This window comes from Musca autumnalis, unplaced genomic scaffold, assembly GCF_047663935.1.
Source record: "Musca autumnalis isolate F117 unplaced genomic scaffold, ASM4766393v1 scaffold_1, whole genome shotgun sequence".
Lineage (NCBI taxonomy): Eukaryota > Metazoa > Arthropoda > Insecta > Diptera > Muscidae > Musca > Musca autumnalis.
The window spans coordinates 240,718,206-240,737,308 of record NW_027411644.1 but is presented as its reverse complement, the minus strand read 5'-3'; positions in this window follow the sequence as shown (position 1 = coordinate 240,737,308).

The following is a 19,103-nucleotide window of genomic DNA, read 5'->3' as shown; positions in this document are numbered from 1 at the left end:
CAAAATTCTCTGACACACCCTCTGTGGCACCGTACTCATTATTTAGCAACGAGTAAAGTAAGTAATTTTGCCTTGTACATAATTATTATTCATCCTACTGATAGCTTCTTTACATAACTTTGTAATGGGTTATTCGACTCACAATTTTTTTCTGGATCTGTTGTACTGTTATCATGCGCACCAGCCAGACAGATAGAGAGATGAACAGGGCTAAATCAAATCGAAATTATCTGAAACGCATTTATCGCATTTAAATGAAAAGTGTGTATACATGAATTGAATATATCAAAATACATTTTTTTATAAAGTGCGGGAACTTTTTACGGAATCGATAAAAAAGCGTTATCATTATCAGGACAATATTCACCACAAGGCACCATGTTTTGACATGTCTAATAGGGTGCCACCGTGGTGGAATGGTATGCACACCCGCCGTTCACGCTGACTGCCCGGGTTCGGTTCCTAGGCCAGGCCACCTGAACTTTTCAATGTTGGCAAAATACCCCTCAGTGATGATGGATACATTTTCTGAGTATTTCGGCCATGAAAAACTTCTCTACATGCGGTGTCTTGGAACACGCCGTTTGGACTCGGCGATAAACAGTAGGTCCCTTATCGTTGAGCTAGCATGAATCGGGATGCACTTATTCATACGAGAGAAGCCTCCCTTGTCCCTACTGGGATATTTGTTGAACTATTATAAATTATAAATAATAATAAAAGTTCTCAAATTGGAAAATTGACATTGCTGGCCCCTTCTGTTACATCTATAAGGTTCCTTTTTGGAATAAATATATAATCCGCTGCAAATATACCCAATTACAATGCATTTTGCCATATCTGACCGTGAAATTTTCGACAAACGGACACTGCTCCAATTTTATTGAGCACTACAAATGCAATATACAATTTTTCAGAGGGAACATTGTGTGTTTATTGAAGATCTATCGTCCAGAAAAACTGCACTTGTACCATACATATGCTTGGAAATGCACGCGAATTTGTGTTTTTTAGGGCATATCGAAAAGAGTTCATTGTGGATATATATTGTGACATCAAAAATATATTTTAAACTGTAAAAAACAAGTAATAATGAGTAGAAATTCAAATAATTTGCACGCAAACAAATTTATGACTGCCAAAAGTATTCATATTTAATTATACGCCAGGAGGGGGTGGGCGCCTTCACCAAAATTAATATTTCAAAAAATTTAAACGTAGCGACAGCGAGTTCATTTTGAAAAAAAGGTGGTGATGCAACCCCTGCTGCAATATACATATGTATAAAAAATTCAAGTGGACAATTAATATGTTAGGGCTCCACGTAATTTGCAATAATGCTGGGAATTTCTCTATGATGATAGAGACAAATTGTAGCACGGGAGTAAAATATTGTATTCTACACAAAACTTATTATATATTAGGCAATAGGCCAGTTAGTTACCCAGGAGACACATTATTGCAAATTGCATTAGGGGAAAGGTCAGTAGTTCTTTTTCCATATGTAGGCTACCTTGCTGGTATATGCCCTCCAGGAAGTAAAATATGGAAAAATTTTTAAATTTTTATATTTTTCATACAAAAGTAATGGTCAATTTAACCCACTAGATAATATGAGATCATCATCCAAAATTGTGGGCATCTCCTTCGACCTTAACTCTTACATCGTGCAAAATCTCGTGACTATTGGTCTAGAATTGCGACCTCTAGCGTGCTTCTGATTACAAACAAATAACTGAATATATTAGGCTGTAACTCCGTTATCTGATCACGTACATCAACATAATTGGCATCAATGGAAAGGTCAGGAAATGACCTTCCAAATGTTATTTACGTGGAATACATGTATAAGCTGTATATTAACAATTTTCACACAAAAGTAGTGGGGTTATTTAACCCTCTAAATATTATATTTTTATACATATATCTCCCATATATATTTTACATATTCACAGTTGTGTAGGGTATCATTTAGTCCGCCACGACCAATTTTGTCAACTTAAAGAAAAAAAAAATTGTCGTATGGAACAAATTGTATTAAAGGACTAAGTTTAACAACTGAAGAATAATACACAGAAAACAAAGACACCCCGAAAATTTTGATTAAAAGCGTCATCACCATATTTTTGTTGAATGTCGATAAAATATTTCAACCATATTGGGAAAATATGTATCAAACATGAAAATATCACTAAAAAGCGACCGATAAACGAGTTCAAACAAATAATTCATTGAAATTTGTTTAAGTTTTTTAACCAATATTTGTTGTTATAAAGGTTTTCAAGGTTTGTCACATGTTCTCGCTCTCAAGAGCGAGAGAAAATAACTTTTTATGGCATAGAGAGATTTTCCGCTACAACAATGTGCTGAGTTTATGTTTCAAGTTTCAAGTTTATTTATTTCCAATTAATTTCTTTTACAATGTTCTCTTAGAGACTAAAAATTATTATAGTAACTTATCCTAACAGAATGAATTCTTTTTCTAGGAATATAAAATTTTATGTTTAAAAGATAGAGGTAAGGCCAGCCCATTTGACATTTTTGATTTTAATTTTGACTTTGTCATTCATTTAATTATTAGATTTTGCAAGAAAATGGAATAAAAACTTGCTATGCATTTTGTATTTTCTTTCTAAACTAAAATAATATACCAATTCAATACAGGAGAAATCTTATAACTACTATTTACATAAATAAAAGTAAAACAAAAAAACTTATAACTACTTTTTACACTATATACAAGGTTGATTAATTAGAAGATAATTTAGTATTGTTCTGTGCTATACACAAGATCTTCAAAATTGAAAGTTCCATACCTTCTATTATAAAATTTTATTTTTCCATTGCTATCAAATAACATATCATGGTTATTTAGGTGAGGTAGGCACATGGGTGACAAATGTCCATCATTTTCTAAGTATCTTAAAAAAGTGTCTTCACTTATGATACCACTTTGTAACAGTTCGTTATCATGGTTTATGCATCCATCTATTAATTTTAAGGCTGATTTTATCATGAAATTGTCTATTCTAATGAGCTTACTGTTTTCGTATAGTACCTTTCTAGATGGAGATAAGTATCTACCATCTGGAGTTCTTATAGTTTTCATTCCAAGGCAGTATGAAAGCATCCTCCTTTCGAAGATGCGTATTCTTTCCATTTGGCGAGACGAAATGCCAAACCAAATGGGAAATGCGTATGTTAATATAGGACGTATTAGTTGTTTATATATGCAAAGTTTTATGTGACTACTTAGTCCATTTTTTCGGTTAATAACATTTTTAATGATATGAAGACTAGCTTTTGATTTCCTCAAAATGTAGTCAACATGTTTTATGAAAGAAAATTTTTCGTCAATTATGACACCTAAGTATTTCAATTCTGTTACATTTTCTATTAATTGTCCATTTATACTTAGAGAAGGTGCAAACATTCGACCATTCTTATAAAGAGTTGACTTTTTTCCTTTTATAATTATAGACTTGCACTTGTTTATATTGAGTGTAAGTTTCCATTTGTTAAAGTAATTATTAAGTACCATAAGGTACTCTTTTAAAGAATTCTGCGCAAATTTAGCTCTAGAGTGAGTGGCCGCTATGAGGATATCATCTGCAAAAGTAAGAACCAGTAAGTCATTTTCTGGCTGAGGAAGGTCTGCGAGATACAAATTGTAGAGGACCGGACCAAGGACCGAGCCTTGTGGAACTCCTGCTTTTATTGGGTGTGCTAATGATTTTTCATTTTCAACAAATACTGAAAATGATCTATTTTCTAAATAATTTGTAATTATTCTAACTATAGATTCATTAAATCCAAATTTTTCTGAGTTTATGTGTGTCGTTGTTATGTTTATTTCAAAGCATGGGTATGACATTTTTGCGGCATTGAGGGTATTTATTTATCTACTTGTTGCCACCGCGAATGCTTGTACAGTTTGGTGGAAGTCTGTTTTAGTCGTTCGCTGTGATCAGATCAAAAAGTGTGGAAATAAATCAGTGTTTATGTGTGAATAATGATGCTTATACCTACATTTTATGATAGGAACCAAATTTTGTAATGTAATGCAAAAATCGGAAAAAGGAGAATCGAAATGTTTTATTGAACGAAGAAGCAATCGCACGGTAATACTATTTTTTTTGTATATATTTGATTGCTTGAGTGGAGTATTCCCCCATTGGCTCAACTTCATTTATTACCCTCTATTACAGAGAGTAATGTTTTTCAAAACGAACTGAAAGTGTTGCAAAATTTTACTGATCGCTACCAATATCATGATTTCAGTAAATTTTTGCAACACTGTCAGTTCGTTTTGAAAAACATTACTCTCTGTAATAGAGGGTAATAAATGAAGTTGAGCCAATGGGGGAATACTCCACTCAAGCAATCGAAAATGAGATTGAACTTCAACAATAAACAAAACAAACAATATATATATTTGAAATATGATGCACCTACATATTTATTACATTTTATTCCAGATGCCGATAATGATGATTTTTAATTTAACAGGAGAATTTGTTTTATTTCATAACTAACGATAAGCGTTCAACGAGATTCCTGTATTTTATATTTAAAAGTGTTTTATTTGTTTTCTTCCATTTAAATTCAGGTGTGGCGCTAAATTATTACTTTGTTATAAGTTTCATTTCGTTTTTCTTTCATTTATTTCTTGTACGATTTATAATTGTGTATGTACCTAGCGTTATTGTTTTGCATTTGGCATTCCATACATTTCAATAAAAAAAAACAACCACCACCAGTTATATATGTGTGTGTATGTATCTATCTTTTTGTGGCTTTTGGGTTTGTATTTAACAAAAAATCAACAACATAATTGTAAATATTAACATATTTTTATCGATATTTACTTTGATATTTAACAAATCTTATTGTACACTCCACGCCAGTAGAATAGAACACCTAAATTTTTGTTTATGATAGCGTATTTATCTCAAAACGAAAGAATCTACGATTTTAATCTTGTAAGGATTTAAAGCCTATGATGTTCCGCATCAATCACAGAAAGAATTATGTTTCTAGCTTTTCGCGAAATGATTTTCTGATCATTTTTCCGATAGTACTATGAAAAATAGGCATTTATTTTCGGTCATCAGGATAGAGCAGTCATTTTATTTTCGTGAATTGTGGAGATATTAACGCCGAATTTTCTTTCAGCCGATAAAGCGGGGCTTTCTTATCATTTTTCACCAATAAAACCATTTAAATAATTCCGCGGACGCCGAAATAACAGCGTAAACGGGTTTAAATTGACAGATAATAGAAACATCTCGGAATATCAATAAGAGTCGCGCAGCTATGTCATATTTCTTCACAATAAGATAGAATACATATGACACAGGCAACTTCGACGGATACAATCGAGTGCTTCGGATGCTGAAAAGATGGAACATTTTCAAAATAAATATGAAAAACGTCAAAATTTCTTATAAAAACCCTTGATTTTTTCTTCAATAAAATGATTTTTCCGCGAACAAGTCTGCCGTTTAAAGGTTTGGACATGTATTGGAGGAAGATAATCTGATATGAAAACATCCGCTAGTTTAATACACTGAGGAAATTTTAGCACATTTTTCAAATTGAACACACCGTTGTGACTTTGCATTTTATATGTGTTCTTATTTCGGCATCCGCGACTGTTCTCAATAGTGTTATGTTTCAATAATAATAAACCAGGTTATGCTCTCCATACCGGATTTTACGAATTAGTCGTTTTTTAAACTAACCTCGCATATGTAAAACCCCCGTTTTCGCGGGAAACAGAGTCATGGAAATTGAGGTTTTAGGTTGCGTAACTTGCTTTTAAAAAATACTAAAATTTCGCTGAGTGTATTAAAATAGCGTTTTTTTCATATCAGCTTCTCTTCCTCTAAAGGTGGAGCATATTTCCAAACCTTTAAACGGCAAACTTGTTCGCGGAAAAATCATTTTATTGAACAAAACATCAAGGTTTTTATAAGAAATTTTGACGTTTTTCGTATTTATTTTGAAAATGTTCCATCTTTTCAGCATTCGAAGCACTCGATTGTATCCGTCGAAGTTGCCTGTGTCATATGTAGACTGCGGAATCCTATGCAAATGCATATATGGTTAGGATGGTCGTAGAGAAAATCTGATTAGACAGAAACTCGTTTTATTACAAAATAAAACGAATTATGCCCAGAAATTTTTGCATATTTTGCATATTCTGCATATCGTGCATATTTTGACATATTTGTACATATCTGCATAAAATGAGCATATGCAAAACCATATGCAAAAATATATTCAAGGGTTTGTGGTCTAAATATCCCACCGAAATGGCTGAAATTTGGTATTAAGTCTTCGTTAGGGGTATGCAACTTTACAACTGAAATCTGTCCACATAGGTCCACGTCTTCACATAGCCCCCATAGAACGGTACCTACCGATATTCGGTATTTTGAAGGTTGTGCCCTCAATATCCCTCCGAAATGGCTGAAATTTGGTATTAAATCTTCGATGTGGGTATAAAACTTTCCACCTGAAATTTGTCGGTATAGGTCCACGTCTTCATATAGCCCCCATAGAACGGTACCTCCCAAATTCCGAAATTTTGAAGGTTGTGGCCTCAATATTCCACCGAAATGACTGAAATTTGGTATTTAGTTTTCGTTGGGGGTAAAAAACTTCCCAATTGAAATTTCTCGGCATAGGTTCACGCCTTCATATAGCCCCCATAGAACGGTACCTCCGGATTTCTGGTATTTTGAAGGTTGTGGCCTCAATATTCCTCCGAAATGGCTGAAATTTGGTATTAAATCTTCGATGTGGGTATAAAACTTTCCACCTGAAATTTGTCGGTATAGGTCCACGTCTTCATATAGCCCCCATAGAACGGTACCTCCCAAATTCCGAAATTTTGAAGGTTGTGGCCTCAATATTCCACCGAAATGACTGAAATTTGGTATTTAGTTTTCGTTGGGAGTAAAAAACTTCCCAATTGAAATTTCTCGGCATAGGTTCACGCCTTCATATAGCCCCCATAGAATGGTACCTCCCGATTTTCCGTATTTTGAAGGTTGTGGCCTCAATATCCCACCGAAATGACTGAAATTTGGCATTTTGTCTTCGCTGTGGGTAAAAAACTTTCCACCTGAAATTTGTCGGTATAGGTCCACGTCTTCATATAGCCCCCATAGAACGGTACCTCCCAAATTCCGAAATTATGAAGTTTGTGGCCTCAATATTCCACCGAAATGACTGAAATTTGGTATTTAGTTTTCGTTGGGAGTAAAAAACTTCCCAATTGAAATTTCTCGGCATAGGTTCACGCCTTCATATAGCCCCCATAGAATGGTACCTCCCGATTTTCCGTATTTTGAAGGTTGTGGCCTCAATATCCCACCGAAATGACTGAAATTTGGCATTTTGTCTTCGCTGTGGGTAAAAAACTTTCCACCTGAAATTTGTCGGTATAGGTTCACGTCTTCATATAGCCCCCATAGAACGGTACCTACCGATATTCGGTATTTTGAAGGTTGTGCCCTCCGAAATGGCTGAAATTTGGTATTAAATCTTCGATGTGGGTATAAAACTTTCCACCTGAAATTTGTCGGTATAGGTCCACGTCTTCATATAGCCCCCATAGAACGGTACCTCCCGATTTTCGGTATTTTGAAGGTTGTGGCCTCAATATCCCTCCGAAATGGCTGAAATTTGGTATTAAGTCTTCCCTGGGGGTAAAAATCTTTCCACCTAAAATTTGTCAGTTTGGGTGCAGGTATTTTGAAGGATGTTGCTGTGGTTATACATATCTCTATTTTATTGACTTGTCTGAAGAGAATTTTAAACAGAAAAATTTTACACACAAACATTTTTGTACCTATTATTGAAATATTTGTTGCATAAGAAAATATGTAAAATGCATAAATTTTGCATATGCAAAAATTTATGCATTTTGCATAATTTTGCATATGTCATATGTTTCGATTGCAATGTAATCAGAAGCCAAAAATATGCCCAGTCTCAAAATTTGACATGAATCGGACCAGAAATAGGGGTTGCATAAAATTCCGCTGTCTAGTCATATGTATTCTATCTTATTGTGAAGAAATATGACATAGCTGCGCGACTCTTATTGATATTCCGAGATGTTTCTATTATCTGTTTACGCTGTTATTTCGGCGTCCGCGGATTTATTTAAATGGTTTTATTGGTGAAAAATGATAAGAAAGCCCCGCTTTATCGGCTGAAAGAAAAAATTAATATCTCCACAATTCACGAAAATAAAATGACTGTTCTATCCTGATGACCGAAAATAAATGCCTATTTTTCATAGTACTATGGGAAAAATTGTAAGAAAATCATTTCGCGAAAAGCTAGAAACATAATTCATTCGCTTCGGGATAAATAAGCTAACATTAACAGAAATTTAGGTGTTCTATTCTACTGATGTGGAGTGTATATGTCACAATTTTTTTATTAAATAAAAATTAAAAAGTCGATAAACCAGTTTGTTAATATGAAAAATATTTTATCGCTTGAAAAAAATAAAATTCAACAAAATTCTAAGTTAATATGAGAATTGCTAAATATTTTGGAATACTGTACCCCTCGTTTAAAGACAAAATTTTGATGTAAGCCCACAAGAATATACACAAATAGGTAATTCGTCTAAAAGCTAGTGTTGACACCGACTACAAAAATTGTATTTTGAGAAATACTCGTTTAAAGGTTTTATGTTACATTAGAAATGCAAAAAATCAGTTCGTTTTGTTCCGATCAAAATTGTTACCGCATATTTTACGCTACTTTCATATTTCAAAATAAGCAAAGAAAATAGTGATAAGTGGAGGCAAACCCTTAAATAAATGTTAAGGAGACCTTTAATAATGATCCTTAATGCATTTATTTCCTCATATAAATGTTTCAATGAATTGTCAATTCCACCGTAGCACATCACATAAGGGAGGTGGAACATAATTGATAAAAAGTATTTTGGTTGAAATGTGACAAAACGTGTTCCTTGTGACACAAACTGCGAAAAACATGAAAAAAAAAAGATTCCATGGAACAATTCAGCAACTTTTTGCAATTATAAAAATTGGTCATAACTTCTAGACTATTACAGATATCTGTCTAAAATAAACTACTGATATATTCTTTGGGTATGGTTACGTAGAACTGAGTTCTTAAAGTATTGAATTTTTGCACCATTTTTAGCTTGTATGGCATCCAACATTAACTTGAGTTTTTCTCGAATCAAGCAAATATCGTATGAAACACTTAAGCATGACACTGACGATATGTTAATTGCAATGACACAATACATTGAAATGTAACATTGAATTCGAAACAAAATAGATTGAGATTTTCAAATATTAAAAGATTCTTAACAACATTTTGAAATACACTCTGTATCCTTTGTGGAACAATGATTGGATATTCAGGCCAATTAATAGCAACAGCATACAATCGAACAAATTTATTACAGGAAAAAATAAAATTAGCAGAGAAGAGAACTGTTTTTGTTTGTTTTGTCAGGCAGTTAATTTACATTAAACACACAGCAATGTAATCTATGGGCGAAAAAAGTTCCATTAATATTATAATATCTCCTCTTGATGTATTGCATATTCGAATCAGGTGACTGACTGATGGTAAATACAATTTGTAGTAGATGTGATAAAAGAGAAAAAATTTAAAATAACACTGGAATGAATGCTGAATAATGTCAAAGTTAAATTCTGTTAAATCGTGTGCTATGTAAACCATGAACATTAAATGAGTAATTAAATTACTTATTTAAGATTTAAATTATTATTTTTAAAACTTTTGAAACACGTGTAGGCTTGTACAGAGCACACATAATTTCTACAAGCGGAAGTTAGCTCTTTTAACTCAGGCATAAGCTTTTGTCGAACAATCCCAAATTTGTGAACATTTTCCATTTTATCCTTTTTTAATTTCCTGATGAGGTTCGCTAATTCACTCTATTTATGTAATTTGGTGGGTGTTGGTTGGCTGGATGATGGTTTGTCTACATTTATGTTGGGAATATGAAAAAAACATTATGTTGGTATGAATTTGTTACATACACACGTCCACAAAATGCTTCTCTAGGGGTTAAAGCGATAGTATTCAGAATTCATGTTATATAATGGGGATTTAGCACAAAACGAGTACATGCGTCCATCAGTATCGTGTGTGTGTGAACATATCGTCGTCTACGTTTACTACCGCAAAATAACGTATGGGCCACTAAAGAGCTTAAAAGTAATGACAAAATTAACCCCTTGTTTCTGTTAAACAAAATTAATTTGTTTCAACGAATTTTCAATCGATTTACTCGCCTTAGCACAAATGTTGAGCACTGATGTTTAAATGATGCATTTTTAACTGTATGTCATCTAAGGGCTGAGCAGTGGATGTCTTACTCATTACGAATATAGACGACATACATACATATGTTCCCACAACATCCCCGAAGGGACAAGGGAGCCTTCTCTCATATCAATGAGTGCACGCCGATTCATATTGGCTCAATGATATGGGACCTACTTTTTATCGCCGAGTCCGAACGGCGTGTCTTACGACACCACTTGTAGAGAAGTTTTTCAAGGCTGAAATACTCAGGAAATGTCGCCAGCATTACTGAGGGGGAATTTTGCCACCATTGTAAATTTGATGTTGCTTGGCCTGGGATTCGAACCGCAGACTTTTTGAATGCAAGGCGGACGTGCTAACCATTGCACCACGGTGGCGCTCGAATATAGACGAACGAACAAAAAGTAGTTACAACAAGTAAGAGATGGCTATAGTCGGTTGGGACCGACCATGTGATACCCTGCCCCACTTCCTCCTTAATTAATTTTTATTTTTGAATCATATGTTATTCATATAATTTGTATGAAAAGAGAGGTCAGGAGTTGGTTTTCAAGTTTCGTGTTCTTCTGAATATTGCACCAGAATTTAAAATTTGGACCAAAAATTAAATTTGGATATTTTTTCACAATGGTCAATGCAATTTTAAAGACTAAAGATATAGTTTTTACACTAAAAATTCTACCAATTTTCACACAAAAGTTTTGGCCCATTTCACCCGCCAAACATGATATTATCATCACATTAAATTGCAAGCTTCTACTTTAAATTTCGCGTCGATCCGACCATCATTTCGACCTACAGAGCGGCTACAAAATCGGATAACAAATTTGTTTTTGGTCGATTTCACCCCCTAAATATTCACGATCACCACCAAAAACTAGTCGTTTCTATTCTGGTGGGAACCCAACCTCCATACAAAATTTCGTGACGATCTCCATATTTGCGGCATGGAGTTTGATTACGATTTCTAATGGACGAACTGACGGACACAAAAAAAATCGTTTTTTCTCGCCTAGATATGAATTTTAGTACACCACTTAGGGGGTCTACGACGACTATTGTTACATGAATTTTCGGAAAAACCAACTTGCTGTAGGGAGTAGGACTATTGAAGTGACTGAGTGTCTGATAACACTGTGCAACACAAACTATTATTACAATAAAAATCATGCCGATTATGATAGAGGGACGAACAAGGAATAAAAGCAGCAGTCGGCTTTACCAACAGAGATATAACCTTTGTCTGGGGAAGAAAGGAAGGAGGTAGTTCTGACGTCTATAAACTATATTGATTTTAAAGCAAGGGTTTCTGCTACTTTCATGATTTCATTTAGACAACATACGAGAACGGATATTCACCATGATATTTAATCAAAACTTATTCCTAGATTCACAGTTTCCGTATGAGACAGATTTTCGGCTTGAAATAAGAATTTTATTATTCTCATTGTGCTATATTTATACCCTACACCACTATGTGGGGAGGGGTATTAGAAGTTTGTTTTGGTAAAAATTAATGTAACACCGCGAAATATTCGTCGTAGACTCCCAATGTGGTATATCAATTTTCATATCTCGACGAGATAAGGCGGTTTTGAAATGTGTGTCCGTCCGTCTGTCCATTATAAATTGTAATCAAACTCCAGACCGCAATTATGGACCGATCGTCATGAAATTTTGCATGGAGGTCGGGTTCAGACCAGAATAGACACCTATTCTTATTGGTGATGATCGTGAAATATTTAGCGGGTGAAATGGACCAAAAACATAATTTTTATCTGATTTTGTAGCTGATCTGTTAGTCGCAATAATAGCCTTATCGCCCCGAAAATTCGAGCAAGGTAACAGTATGTGACAAGGAAGATGCTTGCAATTTGAGATGGTGATCGTATGATGTACAGAGGGTCAAATGGACCACAACATTTGTGTGAAAATTGTGATTTTTTTTATATACCGGTTAAATCTTTATTCCTGGAAGACACATTCCGGCCACGTAAATAATATTTGGAAGGCAAACTCTTGCCCTTTCCATTAATGCCAATTATGTTGATTTACGCGGTCAAATAACAGAGTTACAGCCTAATATATACAGTTGTTTGCTTGTAGTGTAATCATAAGCACACTAGAGGTCGCAATTACAGCTCAATAGTCACGAAATTTTGCATGAGGTGAGTGTTTAGGTCGAAGAAGATGCCTAAAATTTTGGATATTATTTAGCGGGTGAAATGGTCCATTTCTTTTGTATGAAAAATAAAAACATTTTTTTTTTTGGTCCATATTTGAATTCCTGGAGGGCATAAACCGGGAAAGTCGCTTATATGTTGAAAAATAACTACTGACCTTTCCTCTGATGAAAATTGCAATAATATGCGTGCTTGATAACGGGCCTACTGCCTAATATATAATGAGTTTTTTGAAGAGAACCAAATCTATCTCACATGTTACATATTGTGTCTATAATGACAGAGAAATTCCCAGTTTTTGCAAATTCCCAGCGTATTACTTGTCCAATTGTCCTTATATTGAAATTTATAAAAAATATACCACATTTTCAAGGTACTGTATTTAAACAAGTTATTAGAAATATTAAAACTTTTCAATTGGGACTTAAAGAGTGACAAATACAGGTCCGTTTTGTGGAAAAAAATTAATTAAAATGTTTATACACAAAGTACCGTAATGTTGATTGAAGCAATAGCATGTTATACATTACTCACGAATACCGCTTCTTTCATGAAGTGTATCTAAAAATTGCAGCAAATTGCAGCTTCGCCCATTTGGTACATGAAATAGGCATCCCTTTCGAATAAAATTTTTCATAAATTACATCCAACAAAATCCGACTCTTTGAGACACAACCATATTTTCATAAACAGTGTGTACGAAAAATGCAAGTTTCCTGATTTTTCCTCAGTTTACCAAATCACATTATTTGACTACCTCCTGTTATTTTTGTTAATACGTTGTCGAAAACTTGAAAAAGCTCGAAACTGAAATAATTTTACCGATAGTTAATGACACTATTTTGATAGGAGTGGGATATTGTTGTTATATGTATGATAAATTCAACCTACAAACGTTCTAATTTTGGACGTTCTAATTTTTCGGCATTCAAAATGGTCATAAAAATGCACGTTTTCGTATATCTCCATATAAGGGTACCTCTCGACTTAGAGTATTTTAAAAGAAGAACAAATGTATATTGTCCAATTTTATTTAAATTTGGACCTTGAATACTCAGAGGATATAAAAGTTTAATTTAAAAAATCTCCACTTCAATCCACGTTTATTAGAAGAGATATTTTGAAGATTTAGAGTATTTTGAAGATCTTCTGCACATTTTCCAACCGAAATTCGGAATTTGTGGCATGAAAGGTTAGAAAAGTTCGTTACAACAAATTGAACTTGATTTGCCGTATATAACGGAATTTTTTTTTGAAATTTTGAAATTTTTTTTGAAGGCATTTCAAGTTAGGATTTTTTAATATCAGGGGGTAAATACCTTCTAGTTAACAAAATTGTCACATTGGACCACGTTTTCAAATTTACATACCAAAGCGGTCAGAACAAAAAAAAAACATTTTTTGAAAAGATACTTCACGTTTGACTACTTAATTTCAGTACATTATTTAGAAACCCCTTGGCGTTAACACTAAATCAATGGAACAATATTCAGTACAATTTTTCAAACTCAGAACTTTGTCTCAAATTTTAGAGTGATCTTCATAACAAATATTTTCCATTTCGTATTTTTTGTACAAATAGCGTATTTCCAAATTATATAATCCCAGCTTTGTTCCTACACCCAACACCAAATTTAGTACCTTAATTATTTAAAATGGTTTTGGTACCAACATGTTACCCAACTTTTCGTACACATAGGTAAACGTTTCAAAAATTACTTCCTTATATTCAACATATATCCTAACCTCAATTCACTTTTCCAGTTTTACCAGTTCCCCTGAAACCCATTTGAGGACTATTTAGTAGTTTTCGTATAAATAAGTACGAATTTTTGAAACCTCCTCCCTACCTCCACTCTAAACACCAATTGCTAATCTAATACCGAATTTCAAAATTCCAGTTCTACCTTTTACAAAATCACATATCAAATACCAAAAGGTAACAAATTTTGTACCATTTAGCACTTTTCATACACGATTTTCCCAAATGTACTTTCATATCTCAGCTTTATCCGTTCACCTAAACCCAAATTATAGCCAATGTAGTTCCATTTAGCACTTTTCCATAAGTACGAATTTCCAAAACTACCTCAATCCTACACTCCAACAATAATCTGTTCACGCAAATACAAATTATAGCGAATTTCGTACCATTTAGTACCACTTCGTGCACATTAGTACGATTTTCCAAAGCTACCTCCATATCTCAATTCTATATTCCAACAGTAATCTTAATTCCAAATTTCAGGATTCCAGCTCTTCAAATCCAAATCATACTAAACTCACTACCATTTAGGACTTTTCGACCTTTGGTACATCTTTCTTACTCTTTATCAGTGACTCCCATTCCAAATTTCAGGATTCCGGCCCTATTCGTGAACCCATATCCAAATTGTACTATATTTAGTACCATTTAGTATTTTTCGTATACTTTTAATTCGAATTTCCAAAAACCTTTCTTTTTTACTCTCCATCGGTGACCTTCATTCCAAATTTCAGGATTCCAGCTTTATTCGTTCACCCAAACCCAAATTGTACTAAATTTACTACCATTTATTACTTTTCGTACACTTATAGTTCGATTTCCAAAAACCTTTCTTTGTTACTCTCCACCAGTGACCCTAATATCAAATTTCAGGATTCTACCTCCGTCCGTTCACCCAAATCCAAATTGTACTAAATTTGGTACCATTTAGTACTTTTCGGACCCTTATAGTTCGAATTTACAAAACCTTTCATTGTTACTCTTCATTAGTGACCCTCATTCCAAATGTCTGTATTCCAGCTCATTCCGTTCACCCAAATCAAAATTGTACTAAATTTAGTACCATTTAGAACCTTTGTAATTCGAATATCCAAAAACCTTTCCTTTTTACTCTCCATCAGTGACCTCCATTCCAAATTTCAGGATTCCAGCTCTATTCGTTCACCCAAACCCAAATTGCACTAAATTTAGTACCATTTATTACTTTTCGTATACTTATAGTTCGAATTCCAAAAACCTTTCATTTTTACTCTTCGTCAGTGATCCTCATTCCAAATTTCAGGATTCCAGCCCTATCCGTTCACCCAAATCCGAATTGTACTAAATTTAGTACCATTTAGAACTTTTCGTGCACTTATAGTTCGAATTTCCAATAACCTTTCGTTGCTACTCTCCACCAGTGACCCTAATTTCAAATTTTAGGTTTCTAGCTCCATCCGTTCACCCAAATCCAAATTGTACTAAATTTAGTACCATTTAGTACTCTTCGTACCCTTATAGTTCGAATTTACAAAAACCGTTCATTGCTACTCTTCATCAGTGGCCCTCATTCCAAATGTCTGTATTCCAGCTCATTACGTTCACCCAAATCAAAATTGTAATAAATTTGTACTCTTACAGTTCGAATTTCCAAAAACCTTGCATTTTTACTCTTCATCAGTGACCCTCATTCCAAATGCCTGTATTCCAGCTCTATCCGTTCACCCAAATCGAAACTGTACCAAATTTAGTACTATTTAGTATTTTTCGTACCCTATGTACGAATTTCCAAAACTTCCACAATACTAAACTCCACCAGTAATCTCAGTTCCAAATTTCGAGATTCCAGCGCTATCCGTTCACCCAAATCCACATTATACAAAATTTAGTTCCATTTAGTACTTTCCGTACACATAAGTACTAATTTCCAAAACCACCCTCATATCTCAATCCTACACTTCAACAGTAATCTTAATTCGAAATTTCAGGTTTCCAACTGTATCCGTTCATTCAAATCCAAATTGTACTAAATTTAGTACCATTTAGTACTATTCGTGCACGTATAGTTCGAATTTCCAAAAATCTTTCTTTGTTACTCTCCACAAGTTACCCTAATTTAAAATTTCAGGATTCCAGCTCTATCCGTTCACACAAATCCAAATTGTACTAAATTTAGTACCATTTAGTACTTTTCGTACCCTTGTAGTTCGAATTTCCAAGAACCCTTTGGTACATCTTTCTAGCTCTCCATCAGTTACCCTCATTCCAAATTTCAGAATTCTAGCTCTTACAGTTTGCCTAATACAAAGGGTACCATATTTAGTACCTTTTAGTACTTTTCGTACACTTCTAGGTCGAATTTCCAAAAACCCAACCCACTACTACACACCAACAGCAACCTACACCCAAAATTTCAACTTTCTAGCTTCAGCGGTTTCGTCTGGGCGCTGATGAATCAGTCAGTCAGTCAGTCAGTCACTTACCTCACTACTATTTTATATATATAGATATAGAAACTCATCACGCTATGATAAAAAAGTCATTACCATAATGGTTAATAAACCATGACTAAAAAATTACACACAGTGTTATCTAACAAAAGTTTCAGGTTTGGATTCCGACAAAAAATTCAGGTTTTGGCCGTTAATTAAATAAGAATTCATTTGCGATATTAAGTAAGTATGTGACAAAAGTTTCGGATTTTGATACTGACAAAAAATTTAGTTGGCCTTAATAAGTTTATTATCTAACAAAAGTTTCAGGTTTGGATGCAGACAAAATATTCAGGTTTTAACGGTTAGTTCATTATTTTACGAACGTTTCAGGTTAGCGACAGTAATAAATATTTGACGAAAGTTTCAGGTTTGGATACTACAATTCAAGTGGCCACAGTATGTTCAGACCGTAAGTTCAGTATCTTACAAAAGATTCATGTCTGAATACAAGGAAATTCGAATCATTTTGAAAAAGTGCAAGGTTTGCGTTTCAAATTTTTACATATTTCTGGATTTAGTATTGAAGTTTTGTGTACATAACTAAAATGCAAGTATTAATGAATCTTGCCGTCGTTTTATTTATTCAAAATAATCTTTATATATAAAACTCAATTGTCGTTTGTTGGTAATTGAATCAGTTGAAAACGGCTGGAGCGATTTGGATAATTTTTTGTGGAAATGTTAGTCATAGTCCAGTTTAGGTTTTTATGCAAAGAAAAATTGGCCACGCCCAATACGAAACTACTCAACAGATTTTCCTGAAATTTTCAGGGAACGTAGAGTGATGGCCCCCTGTTGAAATTGGCTACACATTTGGTTGAATTTCGGATCGGGCGGGGTACCTCCCCTATGCCCCATTTTTGTAAAAATGCAATATTTGCAACAATTACAAATGTATCGCTTTGAAAATTAATTTCCGAGTCAATGGCGATTGTGTCTCCGACCTTACGTGCTTATTTGGGACATTAAGACTGGACAACGCCCACTTTTTTAAATATGTTATATCTACGAAACTACTGAATCGATTTTCCTGAAACTTTCAGCGAATGTACAGGGTTGGTCCCCGATAAAAATAAGCTACATATTTTTTGACTTTCGGATCGGGCGGGTACTTCCCCTATGCCCTATTTTTGTAAAAATGAAATATTTGCAACAAATACGAATGTATCGGTTTCGGAATTTATTTACGAGTCAATGGCGATTGTGTCTCCAACCTTACGTACATATTTTGGAACTTAAGATCCGACCACGCTCACTTTCTAATTAGGTTCTATCTACAAGACTACTGAAGGGATTTTCAAGGAAATCGCGATTTGTCTAAACTTTTAAATCTTTAAAAATAAAAATCAAATGTCGTTCCTTGGTCATGGCATCAGTTGAGAACGGCTGGACCGATTTCGATATTTTTTATGCAAAGAAAATGTACGCCCACTTTTTTCAATTTTTAATTTTTATCATTTCTACAAAAACTACTGAACCGATTTTCCTGAGATTGGAATGTACAAGGATGGCGCCCGCTTAAATTAGGCTACAAATTCAGTTGAATATGAGAAGTCAAATCCCTTTATAAAAAAATTATTTTTGTTGTAATTTCCCCAACAACATAAAGAAAGTTTTGACATAACATATTCAAAATTTTACGATGCCACTACCTGGGTAATTGTGCCATGGGCGGGGTACTTCCCCTATACCCTACTTTTTTAAAAATGTTATATTTACAATAATTTCGAATGTATCTATTTCGGAAGACCTTACCCACTTTTTTAGGATCCAATGACTTGACCATACCCACTTTTTAAAATATGTTACATCTACAAAACTTCTGAACCGATATTCGTGAAAATGTCAGGGAATGTACAGGCATATTTTCTTGAATTTTGAAGAGGTCATATTTAAAAAAACGCCTTACCTTTATGAATAATAATCAAATGCTGTCATAACCCAACTTAGGTTTTTTGGAAAGAAAAGTTTACCACGCCCCCGAAAACAGGTTACATATTTTATTGAATTCCAGAGGGGCGGGGTACCTCCCCTATGCGATATTTAAAAAAAACGTTATATTTGCAAAAATTAAGTATGTATCGGAATAAAAATTTACGGATTTATCTACAATCTAGGTACTTCATTGGGGCCTATAGGCCCGACCAAGCCTGTTTTTTTAGTATGTCATAACTCCAATACTACTGAAGGGATTTCTAAAAAATTTGCAGCAAAAGCTCAATGTTTGCCGTTGTTCTTTAAACGCTATATGTATAAGCCAAACTTATGATTATATCGGTTTCAGCATACATTTTGGTAGGCAATGAAGTTATGTGC